Here is a 16,244-nt window from a genome sequence, read left to right as displayed (position 1 = left end):
TGGTTTTTAGTGTTGTGCTAGCTGTGATATACCGCTGCGCCACTTGGGGCTCTTGTGTAGTGGTTATACATATTAAATGAATAAGGTTTGTTAAACAGCATATTATATAAACTGGGTTGTAAAATTTCATAAACAGTGCTATAAAAGTAGTTATGAAAATATAGACTGCCTGCGCGCAATAACATTAAGATATAACTTATTAACTTTCTTTACATTTGTGCTGAAACAAAGGGTTTTCTCACAACTAACTACAAACACACTCCACAGTTGGAAGCGTAAGGATTAATAATAAAAATGTTGGGGTTCAATTTGTGTGTGTGTTTTTATTGGACAATCTGCTGAGTCCACCGAGGGGAATTGAAACCCTCATCTTAGCGCTGTAAATCCAAAGACTTACCGCTCTACCAGCAGAGGACAGTTCAATCCGACCGATATACATGAGCTTATGCAGTTTTGCACACAAACAATACGTCATACATCATGGTTTGTTTGTTTGTTTTGGAATTTCGCACAAAGCTACTCGAGGGCTATCTGTGCTAGCCGTCCCTAATTTAGCAGTGTAAGACTAAAGGGAAGGCAGCTAGTCATCACCACCCACCGCCAACTCTTGGGCTACTCTTTTACCAACGAAAGTGGGATTGACCGTAACATTATAACGCCCCACGGCTGGGAGGGCGAGCATGTTTGGCGCGACTCGGGCGCGAACCCGCGACCCTCAGATTACGAGTCACACGCCTTAACACGCTTGGCCATGCCAGGCCTATACATCATAGAGATATAAACAAAATATTCCATTCTGAATTTAGATGAAAACAATTTTGTGAACGTACTAATTGGAGATAAAATACAGCTAAGTATTTCAGTATTTCGCGTATATTAATTTAAAAGCGTTATTACAGATTTTAATATTATGAATTTTATGAAAATATAATCCATGCTGTGATTTTAATGTTTAAAAAAATTTCGTTACTTGATTTAACGCTACAATTTCAATATGTGTTTTGTTTTTTTCATGTACGTATGAAAATATTTTGTTAAGTTCATATCTTTTGGGTTGTGATGTTCTTGTTCTTAGATAATAATGTTCAATGTTGTGATACAAGTGTTTCGATCATTATCGTATTCACGTAATGTATTGTGATACAAATGTTTTGCTATAGGTACTTTGTTACATTATGATGCCACTGTTTTGCTATAATTACATTATTATATTATGATGCCACTGTTTTGCTGTAGTTACATTGTTACATTATGATGCCACTGTTTTGCTGCAGTTACATTGTTATATTATGATGCCACTGTTTCGCTATAATTGCATTGTTATATCATGATGTCACTGTTTTGCTGTAGTTACCTTGTAACATTATGATGCCACTATTTTACTGTAGTTACATTACTACATTATGATGCCACTGTTTTGCTGTAATTACATTATTATATTATGATTCCACTGTTTTGTTGTAGTTACGCTGTTACATTATAGTGCTTCTCTTTTGTTAAAGTTACATTTTTATGTTATGATGCCAGTTTTATTGTTGTTACACTATGATGCCACTGTTTTGCTATTGTACATTGTTACATTACGATGTCAGTTTTTGTTACGGTTACTTTGTTACGTTTTGATCCTGGTGTTCTGCATTTTCTAATTACGTCAATTTTGCTGTGTGTTACGATACATTATAACCTTACAGTTTAAACAGTTATAGTGACAATACGCTTTATAAACTTAATACCCTCCCTCTAGTAGCACAGTGGTATGTTTTAGGGCTTTTAACTCGAGAAACCGTGTTTTTTAGTACCCGTGGTGGACAAAGTACAGACAGCCTATTGCATAGCTTTGTGCTTAATTTCAAATAAACAATTACAACTTGATTTATTGTTTCTCTTTATACTGAAAACTATTATTTTTACAGCAAGTTATAGACACATTATATAAGTTGACGAAGGTTAAAATTTGTGTATCACTGTAACAACGTCTCCGTACGTGATTGCAAGACTGGAGATTCCATTTTAGAACAAGTCATAAGGTGTGTTCAATTTATGTGAGTAATTTATCATTGTTATCGTTGAATTTGTACGAAATAATAGAATCTTACTGCTTTATTCAATATGGAAGTTTCCTTGTGATAAGAGAGGAAACAGGAGCTTTCAGTTTCTTGTGTTCATTGAAGGATAAATGATATACACTTTTCTTGTTAAAATTTGCTCCAGTAAAATATATTAGAAACAAGATTTTTGTAAGTTGAAACAGATAGATCAATCTTCTCAACTTACAGCTGATGTGTCACGCGCCAAGGACGAGAGTCGAGTAGAATTAAATAACTTATATTTACTCATTACTTGTGTTTACAAAACTGTTACTAATGAAGTTTAACAATTCAGAATTTTTAAACAGTTTGGGCAACTTATATGGTTCTGATACATTTGATAGAACTTTTAACAAGACGTTAGACTAACTGAGTATAAGGAAATGAGTAAAGATATATATATATATATTGATTACATTGTAGAATACTGTGTTTCTTGATGTAAAATGGAATTATAAGAACGTTATCTGAGAGAAAGAATTACTAAATGTTTAGTTTATAATTATTATTAATAATAGAAAAAAGTTAAGTCAAATTACCTCCAACAAAAAGACGTATTTGCTACACGATTGGAGAAAGTGAATGTGAGATGAGTACATAAAAAACTCTTCCATTATAATACTTTGTTCAATTTTAATAAACCAAGAAGAATAAGGAAAAATGTCAATAAGTATACAACAATCTGTTTTTTATGGTATTCTAGGAAAATTAAAATAAAAAAGACGTGAAAGTGAATCATTTTATAACAATGTCATATCACAAATTACTATTGTTTTTATAGTATTTTTGCACTACATCATCAGTGTATACTTGTTTTGACAACATAATGTTTATGTAAGGTTGAAGTATTATAATGGTTGACAAGTTGCTAACGTTACTTCTGTTTTTTCATATCCCAGCATGCCAATCGTAGTTTTCGGCATAGTAACGATAGAACAGAGAACAGGTTATCCATATAAAGATGAATATATGTATTTTCATCTCCTCTTCTGTTCTGAATATTAACAATAACTCCAAAAAACTCACTTATTGTAAATTCAGTTTGCTTGTATAACATCTTAAAAGTTTCTTTTATTCTCACTTTATTTAGCATGACGAGTGACTATGATATATTCCTACGATATATATATACAGTCATGTGAAAAAGTTAGGACACCTATGAAAGCCTATGTATTTTTGTAACATTTTTGGATATATGGATATTTAATCTCAATTTTAACAATACTGAGAGATTATAGGAATATAACTAAACGATTAAAACTGAAGAAAAGACTTTTCAAGATCTTCTGTAAAATGTAATTCTACAAAAATGCATATTCTAACTGAGGAAAAATTTAGGACACCCCCACATTTATTCCCACTTAAAATGGCTCAACTCACACACAGGTGTATCACACCAGGTGCACATGATTAGAAGATCGTTACTCAGCATTTCGAATGAGGCTTGCCCTATTTAAACCTCAGACATTTAGTTTGATATGCTCCTGACTGTTGAAGTGAGAGTGAGCACCATGGTGAGAGAAAAATGCTGTCTGAGGCCTTCAGAAAGAAAATTGTAGCAACTTATGAGTCTGGTAAGGGATTTAAAAAGATCCCTAAAAATTTTGAAATCAGCCATTCCACTGTCCAGAAAATAGTCAACAAGTGGAGGGCTTTCAAAACAACTGCCAACATACCCAGGTCTGGTCGTCCAAGCAAGTTCACCCCGAGAGCAGGCCGCAATATGCTAAAATAGGTCTCCAAACACCCTAACATGTCATCATGGGACCTACAGCAGGCTCTGGCTACTGTTGATGTGAAAGTGCATGCCTCTACAATCAGAAAGAGACTGCACAAGTTTAACTTGCATGGGAGGTGTGCAAGGAGGTAACCTTTGCTCTATAAGAGAAACATCAAGGCCAGACTGAAGTTTGCCAGAGAGAATGTAGACAAAGACCAGGATTTCTGGAATAATGTTCTTTGGATTATATTGGATTAATTGAATTATTTGGATACCAGAACAGAGAACATGTTTGGCGTAAGTCAAATACAGCATTCCAGGAAAAGAACCTCATACCAACTGTGAAGCATGGAGGTGGAAGTGTCATGGTTTGAGGCTGCTTTGCTGCAGGAGGACATGGACATCTCACAATCATAGAATACACCATGAATTAAACTGTGTATCAGAGGGTGCTTGAGGATTATGTGAGACCATCTGTAAGAAAATTAAAGCTGAAGCGGAACTGGACCCTGCAGCACGACAATGACCCAAAACATACCAGTAAATCTACCAAGGACTGACTGAAAACTAAGAAATGGAGAGTCCTGGAATGGCCAAATCAAAGCCCAGATCTTAATCCCATTGAATTGCTGTGGGGTGACTTGAAACGGGCTGTACATGCAAGAAACCCCTCAAACATCTCACAGCTGAAATAATTCTGCATTGAGGAGTGGGGCAAACTTTCTTCAGACCGATGTCAGAGACTGGTAGATGGGTACAAGAAGCGTCTCACTGCAGTTATTTCAGCCAAAGGGGGTAACACTAGCTATTAGGGGGTAGGGTGTCCTAATTTTTTCCTCAGTTAGAACATGCATTTTTGCAGAATTACATTTACAGAAGATCTTGAATATATATACAAGTCATGTGAAAATGTTAGAACACATTATGAAAGCCTGTGAATTTTTGTAACATTTTTTGATATATAGATATTTAATCTCAATTTCAACAATACTGAAGGATTATAGGAATATAACTAAACAACTAAAACTGAAGAAAAGACTATTTGACGCCTTATTAATTTATCTAAGCAGAATGAAAAAGTACATTTAATTTAACCTAATGCTCATAGGGATTATATGATATAACAATATATATCTCGTTTCGCTATTGTAATTGCTAATCGTCTATACAATCACTTCATATATTTTACTCTTTTCATTACTCCAATTTTTTAAATAGAAGAACCACTTTAACTTTCTTCTTGTTATGATAGCTGTTAAAATAATGATAAGAAATGAATTTCTACCTTTAAAATATTTATAATCAGATAATCTAATTATCGTACAAACCTTTATCTTAACACCTTTTAATTATCCTAATGTGTATCATGCTCATAGTGCGTTCTATACTCTCATAATCTTATAAATATTGTTTTGAATTAAGCACAAAGTTACACAATGGGTTATCTATGCTTTGCCCACCACGGGTATCAAAACCCGATGTTTAGCCTTGCAAGTCCGCAGACATACTGCTGAACCACTGATGGCCTTATCTTATAGAACAATAGTTAAAACAAGGAGTCTTATTAAATACATAGGTGGATCTTAAACTTCTTAGGAGCTGGATTATTTTTCGTTTACAGAGAGATTATTTCTTGTGACTGTACTTGATCATTGAGTTTCTTCGATGATAAAATAAAACCGTCCTTGAAACCTAATAAGTGAAGGATCAAGTTCCTGTATTAAAAGTCCAAATCTAATACTAGTACACCGACTGTATTTGTACATTTTCTTTATATTTGACGAATCAGACGGTATTTTATAAAAGTACGTTTGACCAATATCATTAGTATGAAGTTGGAATTTTCTTGAAAGTAATTTTTTTTATTCTTCAGCGTACTAAAAGTTTATAAAAATTTCCTTGACACATAATAGGCTTCTTGTCATTTCCTATTCTTATTTTACCTCTTTATTAAAATAATCCTAAATTATATTGTTCGTAAAGAAAGTATTTCGAATTATTTCCTTGATAATTATGGAGAAATTCATATCACAAAGAAAAACAAATTCGGATACAAATATAAATACATCAAAATTACTCTAAATGGAGTTTAATAAATGAAACTAAACATGGTGTATTTAGTTTTCCCTTGTTATTATGGATAACATCACGTTGTTGCCACAAGTTATTTACTTATTTTTGGAATTTATTTTATTTATATACAGCTATATAATCAAAAGAGTAATGTGTGTGCGTGCATGACTGGAAAGCTTTCTAAACTTTATTAAACTATGTAAAATTGAAATTAGGAGCTGTAAGTTAGAGATGATTTAACAATATGTAAAGGAAGAGGGTGAATGTACTTAGTGTTATACATTGCGGAGGGTTTTTGGTTTGAGTCTCATGCAAAGCTACGCGAGGGCTATATGTGCTAGCCATCCCTAATTTAGCAGTGTAAGGCTAGAAGGAAGGTAGCTAGTCATCACAACTCACCTTCAATTCAAGGGATACTGTTTTTTACGAACAAATAGTGGGAGTGACTGTAACATTATAACGCCCCATGATTCAAAGAGTGAACATGCTTGGTGGGACAAGGATTCGAATCCGTGACTCTCAGTTCCAATTCTAACGCCCTGACCACTTGGCCCTGTCTGGCCGCATTGTAACAATTATAACGCCCTAACCACTTGGCCCTGTCTGGCCACATTGTAAGAATTCTAACGCCCTGACCACTTGGCCCTGTCTGGCCACATTGTAACAATTCTAACGCCCTAACCACTTGGCTCTGTCTGGCCACATTGTAACAGGAATGGATCTTTCATTTCTCAAAGTCTTATTCCAGTCAGCAGAGTGGATGAATTAAGGTAATGTGTGTGGATTTTTTCATTTGTTTAAAGATATTTAGAGTAAAGATGTCGTCATCCTGTGGAGTTCTAATACTTGCTCTCCGATACCCAGGTTTTGAAACAATCACTATATCTGGTGTTTTTTACCAGAAAAGTCGATAGGTTTGTTATGTTTTGTAAGACGTTTCGGCTTAAAATTTCTTTTGTATTACAGGTTTGTAGGAGATATCACGTGTTGTGGAATACATTGAGTTCATTTAGGTTTAGCCTCAAGGTCACTGAGACCTCCAACACGACCATCATATTCGTTTAGAGCTCTACGTACCTAACTACATGCATGAGTCGTATAGGCGGGCTATTTAGCTGCTTTAAAGACATAGTACTGCCTTCACATTTTATAGATTTTGAGTATTCAAATACAAAATAGTACAATCCTCCCCAAAGAAAATGTTTAGCACGCTACCACGACTTTTCCTTCTAAAATATATATGAATGCCATTTAAATCGCTTTTCGGTCAAAACTAATTAACAGGAAGCAATACTTAAGTTTGCGGAATAACCAGTTTTTTACTTCAAAAGTCACTTTTTTGTTTGTTTCGGCAAAGTAAACATATCGGAAAGAAAGCCTGATTGGGTCTAACTAGTAGAATTAACAGTTCTGTGTCATATTCGATTGCTGAACTATCAAATTTACAGATGACAATTTGCTGCAACGTGCTCGGTTTTGGCTGTGAAATAAATATAATGTTTCAATAACGAGGATGTTTAAACCTGATGGATGACAATTCTAAATGTACAATGGTCCATGTTGTGCATGTCGGAAAGCTAAAGAAAAAATCATGGACTAATACTTTAATTTTTATTAGTGTGCATATACTATATTATATTCTAGAAGAATACTCATATTAAGAAATGTTTATTAAGTAAGCTAGAGTATAGGTACTATCCTGTTAGGCCTACTGATTATGATATTTGCTTAGCAATCTGCACATCGGGGATTTGAATCCTCGTACTCAATCACACTATTCTTTAGCACAAGAGTAACTTAAGAATCGTCAATGTTGACTAACTGCCTTTCCTATAGTGTTTGACAGCTAAATTAGGGACTTCGCATGGTAAGCATGTGCCCTAGAATCACCGATAATATATTAGCATTTAAGGTGTTCCAACAGACCTAAGTGTCTTCGGGACTTTAAAAAAATTCCTAGTTAAGTGTCGGTAGTACATTAAATTAGTTACGTTATTTAATGCTATAAGTTTTAGTTCCATTCTACGTATGTAGTTTGCTTTGACGAGAGCTTATTGAAAACAAATATGTATCAATTAACACGATATTGAGTTCTGTAAATGTTATGCACACAATTCAGAGATATTTTAAACATGAAAAATTTTTCGTGAAAGTTGTTTAGCACGTGCTCACTTGAATTACCGCTATATTCAATCAAACTTATAAGCTTATCTTTATCTCAAAATATTTCCGTCTTCCATTACGTTCGCGCTATTTAAACAATGAGTTCACACACTTCTCCACCACGAGCAGTATGCGGATGACCATTACCAACAATCGATTATTATTCAAGAGACACAAAGGGCAGTTCTGACTATGGTTTCAAATACACGCACTGCTAACTTTTCACGTTTCTCTTCAGCCTGTTACCTATTTAAATGTCAGGTAGTCAATCTGTGCCACATTTAAACATTATTAGAAACAGATCTGAGCAAGACGTTATTCGTATAATAATGTTAAGAGAGTATTTTACATAATATTGAGCTGAAAGTATTGTATGTATCTACATTATATTATTATAACTATCAAAAGACAAAAGGATGGAAATAGACTTCACACATACAAACATAGGTTTAAAGAAATCTGGGCCTCTTCTATCTTATGAGCCCCCTGGCTATGATAAACATAAACGTGATGACACATAAAAACAAAATAAGAAAATTTTAGCCAAGAATAAAAGTGACACATGGTTCAACTATAATTTACTTAACATATATTTGCCCCCCAGTGGCTCAGCGGTACGTCTGCGGACTTACAACGCTAAAAACCGGGTTTCGATACCCATGGTGTGCAGAGCACAGATAGCCCATTGAGTAGCTTTGTGCTTAATTCAAAACAACAATAAGATATATTTATTAACATTATTTAATAAATACATTTCTGTGCACAAAAGTTAGTCGCGAAACTTAACAAATGCAAATAAAATAAAATAAGTGTCTAAATTTGAGGCCCTCCTTCAGCTTAAAGCCTGCGTCAGGGAAACAGTTTCATGTGATGGGATGCTGGACATGTGTTTGATGATCTGAGTTGTAAAGAAACGAAAGACGGTAAAAAATATGTTTTGGTTACGTCTATACTTATAGTCAGCTTGAATTTTCTACCTATATAAACATACAACGTTCGTAAATCCTAATGTTTAAGGGTATTTAATGAAAATTAAGGTACGTAATAGCTATTAGTATCTTTAACTTAATTGTACTCGAGAGGACATGAAAGAAGATTCCAACATGGTTACGATTGTTACTAGATGGCGCTATAAATTAGGTTCGTTTGTTGAGTTCTTGATATGCATGGGTAAAATAATCATTTAAGTTAATTACAAAAGACAGATTAGTCACTAAAATCTAGCATTGTTGCATCATATTTTCATGTTAGTTATATATTCTTTATATTGGAACCAAAATTAGTCACCAAATTTAATATTTAATATTTGATATTTTATAAGATTCTTATATATCAGCTACAAAGCCACTTTGTTCACTGTTTTAAACAATTGAACATAGCATGGTTTTGACGTTCCAATGTGATATATTTAGCTAATTACTGTTAATGAGATCAGAGTATAAAATCGCTTTTTATTTAAATAATTGAATTGTATTGTGTAATTTTCATCAAATGTCCTGATAAAAACATGTATAAGGTGCTTGGTTCGATCTCTACACCATAAGATCACTGCAACATCAACACTCTGGATAGATAGTTTCTCATAGCGAATAAATTGGCATCGTGTGGCAGGGCATATTATATCTTTGTTCACTAAGAGTTTCCATTATATTACGACTTTGCGTCGCTTTTAATAGTTGTCATATTTATAATCATAAACTTCTAATTAAACATGTGTCGGGCTTAGTCTTAATAATTAGCGTGGACTGGCTATGAATCATGGTTTACTTTCCATTATCGCTAAAATATGCTTCGTACTTTGGGACCTTGCATATGCGCAAAAATGATGGTCAAAACCTAATACTACTAGTCAGACAGGAATAGGCAAATAGTTAATACTGACTTCTTTTGACTAACCGCCTTACCTCTAGTTTGTTGGTTCAAATCAGTGAAAAATAGAAAGCTCAATAAAAGGAGTGACGAAAGTGCTTGGACGAGAGGTTGACTTGGAAATGCTAAAAGATGAATTGTTGATATCAGAAGATATAAAGTTAAAACGTGGAGTGGTTGATGAATGAGAACCAAGAAGATTGTAATGTGAGATAAGGTGTTTAAATTTAAAAGCAATACCAGAGAAACTTAAGTGTGAAGACTGACGTTTTCGTGTGGTATAATAGCAAGATGTGGATTGTGTTCGCAGAATTCCTTGGCAAGTTTATTAAAGAGTTGAATCGTCAAAATGAGTATCATGTGTTATCATTAGGGTAGATAGATTGGAGATTCAAAGTATGATGTGTTGCTTCAGATTAAAGATATGCGGTAAAGTGTTTTATAAAAATATTGATATTAAAGATCTAAAAAAACGGAATATCGTCGTAATCATCTTGTTATTGGTTGTCACAGGAAATTAAAAAATCTCCCACACGTTTAAGAACAATAGTAGGTTTAAAAACCTGCCAAAAGATTATTATCTTTCCTCATAAACATAACATCAGTAAGTTTGTTTGGTTTGAATTTCGCGCAAAGCTACACAAGGGCTATCTGCACTAGGTGTCTCTAATTTAGCAATGTAAGACTAGAGGAAAGACAGCTAATCGTCACCACTTACCGCCAACTTCTGGGCTACTCGTGTATTAACGAATAGTGGAATTGACTGTCACATTATAACGTCCCCACGGCTGAAATGGCGAGGATGTTTGGTGTGACGGGGAATCGAACGCACAACATTCAAATTGCAAGTCGAGTGTCTTAACCACCTGGCCATGCTGGGCCCAATCTCTAGAAGTGTTCCATTAACAAACACTAAATCGATGGCAAAAGGAAAGTGGCTTCCTTTTTTTGTACCTTTTTAAACAGCTATTTGACGCAGACAGCCTATTTTCTTAGCACAATTAAAGGATGACAGTGGAGAAACACAGTACTGTTATGGCACTCAGTATTTATAGATTGATTGTGTGTGGAGTCATAGTCGGGGTTTTATCATCAACACAAGGTTCTTCATGTTTGGGAACCTCTGGTCTATATTATAGGACAAACCAAAACTACTTATAAGTGACAGCTCAACAATTATATTCTTCTATTAGAACCAGGAAAAATCTTCTTATTCAACGTTTCATTTAATTATTGATGACTTGTTTCAGACTAATACAAAGTCTGAAAGAGAATAAAACTAAACTTACTAAGTAGGTACTTTGAATACAGTTCACCCTGATGATATAAATGTTGATCCTATCATCCCTTTGTACTCCTAACAAGTTCATCAGGATATCTTTTATCATCTGTTCTATTCTTACTTTATCCTTTAACTGTAGCCCACAGTTACACAGCGGTATGTCTGCGGACTCGCACCGTTAGAAACCAGGTTTCGATACCCGTGGTGGGTAAAGCACAGATAGCCCATTGTGTAGCTTTGTGCTTAATTTCAAACAAACAAACAAATCTTGCTGTTGAACTACTGGAAAGCTTCTAAATAACAATCCTTTAATAACTTACGTAAGAGGTATTTTGTTTATATAAATATAGAGAGGTTTTAACTACCTTATTCCTACCACAGAGAACAGATAGCTCGTTGTGTAACTTTGTGCTTAACTACAAACAAACAAACATAGCATTTCGGGAGTGCTTGTCTATGCTTTGGCCACGTACTCGTATGAAAGTTCGAGACTGCCATCGAACGTGGTTATAGAGTCTCTAAATGTATATATTACTTTTACCTTTATACAATAAATGATTGTGCACTTTTTAAACGTTGAAGTTCTTACTTATTTTATGAATATCTTTGTAGTTTTCATAAATAGTGTATTTGTAAATATCTAATTTTTGAAGTTTTATTAATAAATATTTGAATACACGTGATACTTGTTAAGTCTGTGATTTTACTTACATATATTAATGATATCTGCTTAAATTATATTGGGCTATGATGAAACGTGGGCAATATAGAAAATATAAATGAAAACTTGTTTTATATGTTCAAACATACCTGTTATAAACTGATGTTCATGAAGCGTAATTTGTCATAAACGACTAAGGTAGACATATATAATTACCTGGCATTTGATTATTAGTCTGTACAGAGCAGAATGAAGTTCCTTTATCAATTGTCGTCAAAGTGTAAGTTATATTTTCCAAATGTTTGTGGACTGATCCTGTCTTAGCTCTTAACTGGTATAGAACGTTTTTATCCTACTGAGTAATGAGTGTAAAATATTTTGTTGCAAAGTACAATGAATACAGCAAAATACGTGACTCGTACACTAAAATTTTCGTTTATAAACTACATTAAAAATATCATATATAGAAATGAAATGAAGACATAGTAATGTGGACATAACATAAAAATGTGCGAAATATGTATGAAAGTTAATTTAAATAAAAAACTCCAGTATTATAAGCTAAAATGTTTTTAGTTTTTTTAACTAGTGTATTAGTAAACGTAATTTTTGAAGTGTTGTTAAAAATATTTCAGTTTCTCTGATACTTGAGAAATACACATCATGTTTTTCAAATGAGTATTCGTCCAGATGCTGAAGATGATGAAGGATGTTCATCTGAAGCAAATTACTTTGTTTAAATAATTAATTTTTAAAGTGTTTTTTTTTTCGGACAAGTTGAATTTTGTATGGAATCCTAAGGGAGTATATTGACATTATCTGCCTATATAACCACCATCCACGTTTGTACAACGTACTTAATATAATTACATATATAAGGAAAAACTGTAAAGCTGGCCATAATGATAAAAATTATAAATTAGAATAGCAGATTTAATGTAAGCTTTATTCATAAAATGAAACTCTAAGTGTGATAGACATTCAAAACTTTCCAGTGCTAATAACCTTAATAGAGGACGTTACATAAATTAGATAAATTATTACTTTTAAGACTTTCATTGTTACAATAAAGTTATTAACATGTTGAGACATATTGACCTCTGTTGATCTACGCCTCCCTCTGGCGGCCTGCTTGCGAACTATCTACGCGCTAATCATAGAAACCCTCATAGTTCTACTCCTTCTCCAGCAATACGTTACCTGGTGCCATTTTGTGAAACTATGACCTCTAGTGAAGCACTCTCTGATCTTTTAGACATTATGTAACATATATGTAACCCTTAAGATGTAGGCACTATTTGCATATTACGTAATGGCCATGTAACTCTCAGGCGACATCCTTTAGACACAGTAAATATTCTCATAACCATATAATAATCAAGCTTTTTTCTTATTATGAACAAACGATCATACAGATATTATGTCAAAATCTATTAGAATGTAATGGATTAATACGATGCTTGGATACATACATAAATCTGTCAATGTTGTACCATAAATGTTTTAAGACTCAGTCGAGGTTTATCCTTGTTATTTGTGTTGGATAACTTTCACATATATGCATCTAACGCTACTGTATTTGGATAGTCAAGATTACACCTAATTTTAATAATTCCTGTTTCCTCTCTGAAGGATTGTAGCACATTCTGTGAACCATTTGCATAGATTTTTAGTCAATATAATTCCCCAACTGAGCTCAGCAGCCTGGAAATATAAACATCAGCGTTCATACACGATATAAACGGGTGTATGATAGGAACTCTGTTTTGTAAACTACATTTGCGAGACAATCATGCCTGTTTTTTTTACTTGCAATTATCATGAATACGCAAAGAGTGTTTGTTTGTTTTTGAATTTCACACAAAACTACTCGAGGGCTATCTGTGCTAGCCGTCCCTAATTTAGCAGCGTAAGACTAGAAGGAAGGCAGTTAGTCATCACTATCCACCCCACCGCCAACTCTTGGGCTACTCTTTTACCAACGAATAGTGGGCTGTTTTTAGCTCGTCTTGACTGTCAGTTCTGTAACTGTTAATTAACATTTCTTTGACTTACCTGCGAGCAAGTTCATTATTATATATTTTGCCAATTTCATGCATCTAATCAATACTACGTATAATGATAAAGTTCCTTAATACGTTTCCACCCCTGCTCCGCACACATTTGCATATTGAAGTTAGTCTATATTATTCTTACTTAAAAAATAATTATTCAACACTGGTTAAGTAAAATAATTGATTATGACTTTCGAAGTAAACACTCTTCGTCAGGTATTTGCAAAGTTTTAAAAGTTAAGTTGTGGCCAGCATCAATCACATGAAGGTAACAACTTGAGGGTAGAGCACTTTGTAAATTTTAATCGCTTTAACAAAATAATAAAAGGCAGAATAAACACTTTCTATAAATTTTAGAAATTATGTTTATAAAAGCTTTTCTAATTTAACATATTCTTTCACAACAAAAGTTCTGGCACTTCTGCTTTAGTGTTTCGTGTATTCTATTTTTGCTTTTATTCAGACATTTCTCATAATTCTTAACCAGTAACCTACGACATGTTGGTAAAAAAAAACGTAGACTTCCGTACAGATGGGGTGAACACGCAATATTTTGTTTCAGCTTTCGTTTTCAGATCAATAAAAAATATTTATCTTGGGATGAGATCTTGTGCTTGCGAAGGCCATTCCAGAACGTTTTTTCTTTGATTTCTTAAAGAATTTCAGAGTCAACTTCGCCGTATACCTAGGGTTATTGTAGTGTAGGAAAATAAACTTATGTTAATTAGTCTACGAGCAGACGTTATTATTGTACATGTAAAATGTCTTGATACATAGCTGCATTAATTCATGTATCTAGTTCCCCCACTGATAGCGTATCATGATCGAACAACCAACATGTTTAACTGTAGATACAAACCATTCTTTATTGAACGTTTTCCCATTTTTACTCCAAATATTTTAGCTCATTTTAGCATCATGTGACCAAATAATCTTTTGGAAGAATGTTTCAGTTCCATGTTCATATTTCCTGACACATTTTAGACGGCATGCTTTATTACTGTTCTTTAAAAGTCGTTTACAGCGACGTATAACTGCGCTAAAGTTTTACATGTTCAGATACCTTCATACAGTGCTTTCGTGTAGTTTATATTTCATACTTTTAAACTTTTCACTAAGCCTTTGGCTGTCAATCTTGGATATCTTTCAGTTAGACAGCTTTAAAGATTTCCCCTACCTGCTGCATCCATAATGATCTTTGAAGATCCACCTCTTTCAGTTCGGTTTCGTCTGCGATACTTCTTAATTATTACTATAATTGTTAATGTTCGTACTCCTTATTGATTGGATAACGTTCTACAGCCATTTTCATTGTTGTAATCTGCTACCATAACTTCTCTCAGGCATAAATACAACTCCTTTGTTTGGATCATCATGCGGTTTGTTACCATAAAGTTCTCCTTCAACAGATGTTGGCAATCTTTACCTGTTTTCTGTCTGCAAGCTTAGTAATTTATCTTAATTACTGTACAATAGGCTTCAATCATTTAGTACATTTTCAAACACTTCTATTAAAGTTTTGAAGATTTTTAATAAAAGGTGGCACTGCTTTCATCATGAATATATATAACAGATACAAGCAGTGAGCTTGAAGACTAGAGGTGTTGTGAATGAGGTTTAGTCTCTTGATTGACAGGTACTAGTGGTGAGATTGAAGACTACAGTTTGTTATGAATGAGATTTAGTCTCTTGATTGACAGGTACTAGTGGTGAGATTGAAGACTACAGTTTGTTATGAATGAGATTTAGTCTCTTGATTGACAGGTACTAGTGGTGAGATTAAAGACTATAGGTGTTGTGAATAAGGTTTTTGTCTCTTTTGATGACGAGAAACCCACTTGAAATAAAAATGTATCTCAGAACGCCTGTTATGGGTATTAACACGTTTATTGATAAGCAGAGAACAACGTTTAGAGACCTTTCTGGGCCATCTTCAGGTTAACCTGCTCTAACATGCAAGGTTTAGTCTCGTGTCTGATAAGGTACTAGTGGCAAACATCCTCCTTTCTAAACAATGGGTTTGGGTAGCTACGGAATAGGTTTTTATGTTGTTAGGTTTGGAATCCTAATCCGTTTCATTGATAGATAAATGACGTAGACAGGTGAACAGTGACTTGGGAATGTTGCGTTTTACACTGGGGCTGGGCGGTTGGATTTCAGGTGTAGGTAGGTGTTGATATTGGTGAGTTTGTAATATACACTATTGTATGTTAGTCTGTTAGTAACTGAAATATCGCCGTTAATAAAATTCGTAGAAGAGGTAGAGATTTAACATATATACTTGAAACAGGGTTAAGTCGTTTAGAAACTTGAGGAAACGAAAAACCTTCACCAC

The sequence above is a fragment of the Tachypleus tridentatus genome, chromosome 1, assembly GCF_004210375.1.
Source record: "Tachypleus tridentatus isolate NWPU-2018 chromosome 1, ASM421037v1, whole genome shotgun sequence".
Classification (NCBI taxonomy): Eukaryota; Metazoa; Arthropoda; class Merostomata; order Xiphosura; family Limulidae; genus Tachypleus; species Tachypleus tridentatus.
Note: the sequence above shows the minus strand (reverse complement) of the source record.